This window comes from Oryctolagus cuniculus, chromosome 15 (assembly GCF_051225735.1).
Source record: "Oryctolagus cuniculus isolate XC-2025 breed Fujian yellow rabbit chromosome 15, ASM5122573v1, whole genome shotgun sequence".
In the NCBI taxonomy this organism is placed as follows: Eukaryota; Metazoa; Chordata; class Mammalia; order Lagomorpha; family Leporidae; genus Oryctolagus; species Oryctolagus cuniculus.
This window is the reverse complement of record NC_142881.1, coordinates 15,199,054-15,206,943: the sequence shown is the minus strand read 5'-3', so window position 1 is coordinate 15,206,943 and position 7,890 is coordinate 15,199,054.

Genomic DNA, 7,890 nt, shown 5'->3' with positions numbered 1-7,890 from the left:
AGCCAGTATGTGCCTTTTGAAATGAGGGTACAGAAAGTCTAAATGTGGTCTTTCTTTAGACTGCAAATCCTACAGCACAGTTCCCAATGGCACACACACCCACTGTGGTGTGCTGAGTTTTCGCCAGCCACTAAGTAGCAGTTCGTCAAAGGTCTCATAGGGGATGGACAGAGGGTAGAAGGGCCAGAGATAGACTGTGGACCATGAGGAAAACAACTGTTCCAGTCAGAGTCAGGAAGTGAAAGACCAGGAAGGAGGAGAGGGGATCAAAAGTAGAATTTTGAGGGTAGATTTTTGGCACAGTGTTAAGATGCTCCTCGGGATGCCCACAGCCGTATCAGAGTCTAGGTTCAGGCCACAGCTCCTCTTCTGATTCCAGCTTCCTGCCAACATGCACTCCAGGAGGCAGCAGGTGATGGCTCAGGTAGTTGGCTGGGTCCCTGCCACCCATGCGTGAGACCCAGGTGAGTTCCAAGTTCCTGATTTTGTCCTGGCCCAGCCCCACCTGTTGCACTCATTGGGGGAGTAAATCAACAAATGGGACATTGCTCTGTCTCTCTGCCTTTCAAGTAAATACAGTAATTTTTAAACTAGAATTTTAATTAGAGAACTAACTTTTCATGCTTGTAGGAACCAATCAAAAACCATTCTCCTCTAAATGCTGCAATCTACAAATAAATAAACACAGCCCAGAAATCTTGCATGGCTTACTCAAGGTCACATAGATAAACAGAATAAAACTCCCAGATCAATGTTCTTGCCACTGAGTTGTCCTGCCTCCTAAGAGTAACTAAGGCTCAGAGAGGGAGAGTGACTTGTTCAGTCGCCCAGTCCGCTGGCAGCAGTGGCAAGGCTTGGGATTCTTAGGATGGAGCTCTTCCACGCCATAGACCCAGAAGGCGACGCAGCTGTGAGAAGCCATGAGCACCTTGGCGCAGTCATGCCTGTGATATAAAAGCCAGGTCTTGTAAGACGTCCTGCTCTCTTGAGGGGGTTTTGACAAAAGTCACAGAGAGGAGTTAGACATCACCATGGGATTCAGAGTGGAATTCTTCAGAACACAGAAGCTGACGTGAGGAGTCCACTTAGGGTAGTATGGGGAAAAGCACTGTTGAGCCAAAAAGGAAGGAGAGATGTGGGTGGGGCTGGCAGCGAATAAGGCTTTGGGGGTAAGATGATGACTTTGCTGATGCAGAGCTGAGTGAGGTGGAACGTGGGGCGCGTACATCACTTTATTCCAGGCACTGGGCTAAGTACCTGAGAAGTCTCATAAGGTCCCTGTGAGGCAGGACGGTTGTTATTCTCCCTTCACAGGTGAGGAAGAGAGGCTAAATGACTTGCCTACCGTGCCATAGCTCACGATGATGGAGCCAGGGCTTGAACTCAGTCTGGCTCCAAGTTCAACCTGGTGACTGCTCTGCCTGCTTCTTCCGACACAAGGAGTTACAAGAAGAGCTGGGGTGATGGCAGCTCCCAGGCACAATCTGAAGGCCGGAGGCGAAGTTTCTCTAAAACTCACTTTCTTAGAGCTTGAAAGAGACAATGTGGGTCAGCACCCCATCTCTGCCATTTGTAACTCAGCGGCTCGGGATAAATTACCTACCCTTGCAGAACTGCACTCTGCTTTTTATAGAGATTCTGCAATAAAAGTAATAATCAAGGTACCAGTCATGGCAGAGCATCCAGAGTGTTCCTATTAAACCATAAATTGCATCCTGCCCTCACTCTGCTCAAAACCATCCTGCAGCTTTCCAACTCAGAGTAAAAACCCATCTTTACAGTGGCCTGCGCGGCCCAGCGTGATCCGCTCTCTGACCTCAGCTGTTGTCGCTGCCTTCCTCTGCTCCAGCCAGTTCCCTGAACGCCCAGGCATACTCTCTCTGCCTGGAGCGCTTTGTCCCTGATACCCTAGCTCACCTCCTCACCTCCCTCCATTCATTAATCAACTATCCCACTGCAGAAGGCCATCTCTCTCTCTCAACAGAAAATCATACACTCTACTCCCCTTCCCTACTGTTCCAGTTAACTACTGTGGTGTCAAAATCACTCCGAGAGCCTATAGGATTAAAGTGGCAACAGTCGTTTTATTTCTCACGGTCTCCGAGGGTGAGGAATTCGGGGAGGGCTCAGCTAGGAGGTTCTGGCCCTAGGATTTCTTGGGTGCTTGCAGTCGGTCGGTGGCTACAACCGAAACAGCATCTTTCCAGCAGCAGGGGGGCTGGTGTGTGTCTTGTTACACAGTGTTAGGGCCTCCCATGTGCTCTCTGTGGGCTAGTTTGAAATTTCTCACAGTGTGGTAGCCCCAGGGCAGTTGAAGGCTTCACAGGTGGGTGTTCCAGCCAGCAAGGCGGGAGTTGTATTGTCTCATGAAACAGCCTTGGGATGCACATAGCATTATTTCCATGCTTTCTATTGGCTGAAAAGTCACAAAGCCCACCCCGTTTCAAGAAGTGGGAACATGGCTCCCACTTCTCAATTGGAGAAAGGTCTACATCACAGTGTAGCAAGAGCCTGAGGGATGGGAGCTATCGTGAGCAGCTGTGAAAAACAGCAGCCAACCTTTACTTTCTCCGGAGCCCTCATCAGCTGCTCACATGTGCCACTGACTTGGGTGTTTTCCGTCTTCTGTCTTCTGCACTAAAATGTTGGCCTGTTTTGTTGATTGCTCTGTCCCCAGAACCTTGCACAGAACCTGGAAGGTGGTGGCATTCAATACTTGTTGAATGAATGAATGCCTTTAATCCTAACTATACAAGGATTTTCAAAGGGTTCACGGAAAAATGTGTACAATAAAAGAAACACGCATCGATTTCAAACTTTTTTTGCATCAGATAAACTTTTTTAATTCCTTTTTTGCATGAACCTTTTGAAGTACCCTAAAGATAACTGATGTGGTGTGGAGAAGCAGGCATCTAGAAAGGTCTGACTGAGCTGGAATCCTCATAGCCTCTGCCAGTTATCTCTTTATCTGTCAATCAAAGATGCTTGCCGTCCCAAGATGCCCCAGTCTCATCTGGGTCCAAGAAAGGGGAGATGCCATGATGATACGTGGATATGAAGCCCCCTGTGCAGTTTATGGAGGTGTCATAAACATGCTACAGCACCAACCCCTTCCTCATAAAGGAGGCTGAAAATGGGCGGGAGCCCTGTTTTCACTGCAGACCACGGTTCCTCCCCCTCCTCGGGGCAGTCCTCTAGCCCATTCATGACCGCTATTTCACAGCCCACACTCACTCCTAAGTGTATGTTTTCTTTGTCTCCTGCTACATTCTGTTTCTACCTATGTACACAACTTTATCTCCACTTAGAATTTGTATCTTTGTTAAGATAAGAACCTGGAGTAAAAACGAATATGCCCAGGCCCGCATCAGCACCATTTTATCCACCAGGGGAATGAGGCTCGGGAAGGCTTGGTACCTCAGGCAGGATCCCTTGGGTGCAAAACGCAAGGGCCAGGACTGAAATCCAGTCTTGACCTTTCCCCTTTCCTGGGATGCTCATCAGACACCTGCACCTCTGAGAACTCGCACCCCCCCCCCCCACGCCCGCAGAGACACGCACACTGCACTCTCCACTAGCTCACCAAAATCCAGTTTTTCCCCAGCTGGCTGCACTCACGCTGAGAGCAAAACAAGTGCACTTTAGATCCCCTTATGGCAGATATTTCAGAGCATGTTCAGGGGTTACCAGCACACTTGGCGTTTAGATTTTATTTCTGGTTTGTAGCAAAAAAGGCAATTAAATGAAAGGTTAGGCAGCTTTTTAAATGGCCAACTCAAGCTTTTGGCTTCTTTTTGCCTTGCATTTTACCAATATTTGTCATTATTTCCCTTAGGGAACCTTCAGGTCCGTGATATTTGAAATAACAAAACCCTTCTGTTGGCCCTTCAAAAGGTTCATGGTAAAACTGCACCATTAACATTCACAGCTCCTCATTTATGAGGCCCAGTCACTCTGATTTCCATATTCTTCTCTGGTTTTTCCAATGAGGGTTTCACATAATAGTGTTTGAAGCCTAAAGACTTCAAAGCAGATTCTTCACCATTTTTATCCTGAAAAATATTCAATATTTGTGTAATTAAAATGAAGTCTTCCCGGAGAAAATGACAACTCAAATAATCTTAAATCTACCTCCAAGAAAAAAGCTGTCAAAATGACATTTACTTGTAGAGTCACATTCTCAAATGCCTTTGCTTCTCCCTCTGATTTCTTGTAATCTTTGAAGGCTGCGTCATGGCTGACTTCAAATCACCTTTTAAATCATTAGGGGCTCCTTTAAATGTGAGCTCTGAGGGGGAGGGGTTCTCTCTTCTGCTCTGGATTTTACCAAGCGTTTTAAACAAAAACAGAAAGCTCAGTCTTCCTTGACCTTGGCTTCCCTGCTATCTAACATCCTGTTTTCTCCTTTTTGTATGCACTAACGGTTTTAAACAGTTCTTTATACCCTCTGTTTCCATTTTTTTTTCCATCTGTTAAACAACACGGCAAAGATTACCAGTGCCCTCCCATCTAACTGGCGAATCTAGGGGAATTCTCTCTCTCTCTCTCTCTCTCTCTCTCTCTCTCTCTCCCCGTCTCTCTCTCTCTCTTTTTCTAAAAAGAAGGATTTGTTGGTGGGGGAGTTCCCATCTTCTTGTTCACCCCCCAAAATGCCCTCAAAGGCATGGGTGGTAGGGACCAAAGTATGTGAACCATCACCTGCTGCTACCCAATTACATTGGCAGGAAGCTGGATCAGAGAGAGAACAGCAAAGACACAAACCAACACTCTGATGTAGGATGTTTGACTCCCAAGGCAGCTTAACCCATTGCCACAATACCCACCCCATTATCTCTTAGTTATTTATTCCCATCTGCTAACTCTCCCATCCAGGATAAAACAAAAATGGCAGAATGTGTATCTAGGGAGAGCAGATTTTTTGCAGACAGTGTTCAGAAATGGAAGGAAATAGTCAAGATATGTATGATAAGCAAGAACAACAAAAAACTAGTAAGTTGCACTGTAATAACTTCCACGCTTACATTAAAAAATTAAGATCTCAAAGGATATGCTGAAAAAAGAAGAAATGACAACTATAATCCTAAAATAACAAGAACAGTGAAGTTTTCAGTTTATAGTGTATGCCAGAGACAAGCGGATTCAGAGTCTGACAGATCAGAGAACAATTTGGAGCCATTTGTAGGATTATAATTCCTTTACACAGCGGCGGTGAGAAGTGCTGACAGCAGTGGGGCCACAAGAGGCATCTGCCTTTGTGTCCATGGTGGCAGGGACACAGACGCACACACATAGACATCAGCACACGTCCACTCATCTGCATGACTGCCAATAGCCACATCTAACCATACCCCCCCCCCCCCAGTTGCTTACATGAGACAAAAGTGGCTCATTGCCAAACAGATACACAACAGAGTTGTGGGCAGCTAGCCTAACACGTGGACCTACTGATTACCATGACATCAGTTACCATAGAGACAGAGATAAGAGGGCACAAAAGCATGGTAACTTGATACATTTCACCTTCCCAACGATAGTGTCAGTCAAAGCTGTACTTATTGTCAAATTCATAATCTTGAATGTTTTATTATTCAGAGGGACAGCATGGCTTTAGGATTAGTCAGACCTAGCTTTCGATCCCCAGGCTGCCATGTACTGATTGGCCTGCAATGGCTTAAGCTCTCAGTCTCTCTTTCTGCCTATGTACAATGGAATAATGATGATTTCCAATGAGAAATAAAGTTATGAAAAGTGTCAAGGATATATTGTCCAATGTGGGATAATCAACAAGCAGTACTGCTGTTGGAAGATTTATTTAAGCAGTTTTTATTACAATTTAACAAATTAAAAATTAATAAACTTAAATGTTTTTAATAAAGAGATTTGAAGCAATCTAAACGTGTTTGTACCTATCTTCAGCTAAGAAATTCAACCTTGTTCATTTATTTTGACTTGATACAAGAGCTTTTGGCAGTTTTTAATTAAGTCCTCACTGAATTTCTGTCACTGAATAAGCAAATTATTTGCTAAAATAATATTCTTGCTTCCTTTTTCTGAAACTGCTTCCCTAGAAACAATTTATACACTGCAATATTAAGCATCAAATTGGATTGGCAACAGTTTCGGTTGTTTAAAAAAGATTTTCATTTGAGAAGGGGTCTATCCGAGTTATTTAGATTCTAAGAACTGAAACCACTTTGTTAGTTCTGTTTTCCTGGCTTCTGGGAGAGGAGGAGATATGAATTCAATTAGCACCTTGGTGTTTTCTTTATTCTTCACTTCAATACGGGCAATGCTTCCTATGCACAGTGGTGTCAGGTCGCATCAAAAGACAGAGAAACAGTTTCTGGGTTTTAATTTCCTACCAAAAAGGCAAGGCACATATTTTGTTGCAGTCTGATTAGTATGAGAGCTGGTGTGGGACCCTGCGAGCAGGCTCTGGCTTTGAAGGTGGTGCAACACGGGTCTTAGTTAACCTTGGCAGGACTGCACTCCTCTATGCACAGGCTGAAGGCAACCACTCGGAAGACGAAGCCTCCCCGAGCCCAAACCAGCCTAAGCCAGGTGACATCAAGTCAGGCCAGAGAGAACGTACAGTGCTCAAATTCTCCCACCCCCTTCTCCACACACATAGGAAGTCGGTCGTTTTGGTTGGAGTTTTTCAACGATGAGCTTAATGATGAAGTCACTGTGAAGGTGCTGGGATGACTCATTTACAAGCCCTGTTCTGGAGGAGGCCAGGGGTCCTGTAGAACGTTCACTGTCCCAAGAATACCCTTGCTTTTCTAGTGAGGGGACTGAGGCATATGCAGGTTAACTACCCTAACCGGGGTTAAACCGCTTAGTCGATGTTCTGGGCATTTGACTAAATGCGGTTATCTTGAACCAGTAGGAAATTTGTCCAACACAAAAGGAGCCTCCCTAACATCCCAGTTCTAAGTCCTGTTCTTCAAGGGGCCCCAGTCCCACGCGCACATCTCGAGGGGATTCGCCTCCACTGCTTCCACCGACAGTGAAGCCCACGGTGCTGTGACGTCCTGCCCCCGCCCCGACTCCCGGCAGCGCGGTCACCTGGCTCTGCACCTGCTCAGAGGCTTAATCCGCGTGAGTCAGGAGCTGACTGAGCGCCTACTTTGTTTAAGGCACCAGGGAAGTCAGAGATGACCACTGATTCCTGTACACACCCACGCTGGGAAAGGTTTTCAGTGTGGGTTAGCCCCGGGCCTTCCTTCAGGCTGGAGATCACAAACCTGGATGCCTGCAGAGGCCCAGCTGACAACGTAAAGGAGCGATCCTGGCTGGCATTGAAACAATTACTGCTGGGAGGATGGGGGTCGCTTCCAGCTGGAGGAGGCAGGCCTGTTGCAGAGGGGCAGCTGCTGCTCATTTCCAGCCAATCGCATCCTGATGTAAAAATGCAGGCCCAGTGTGGCCAGTGCTGCAGATTTCTCAGGAAAAGCCAGAAATCTACATGTTTATGTAAAAATCTTTCAAATTTCCAAAAAGGACTGCACAAGTCAACTCTCCCCAGGGGAGTCTGCCAGGCAGTCGGGCGAGTGTGCAGCGTCCTTTTCCTAAGAACCCTTTTTCGTTTCGTATCATCTTCTGCTTTTCTCCTGCCGGCCCCGCTAACCTTCTTCCCCAGCCGCCCTCTGACCCCAGCCTGGGTTCAGTGAACGTTCAGGAGAGCGGAAGCCTGAGTGTCAGTTGCTGGTGCATTACACACAACCTTGAGATACAGCCCTCCGGTGCTAAGCACTTCACTGAAGATTTTTAATTTTCAACGACGCAATGTTTGTGATTTGCGTCTTTCAGGAAAGAGCTGTATCGGTTTTAGTAAACACTTCAAGGCTGAGATGCATTAACAGAATTGTGCAGCGTTGCACAGTGAAA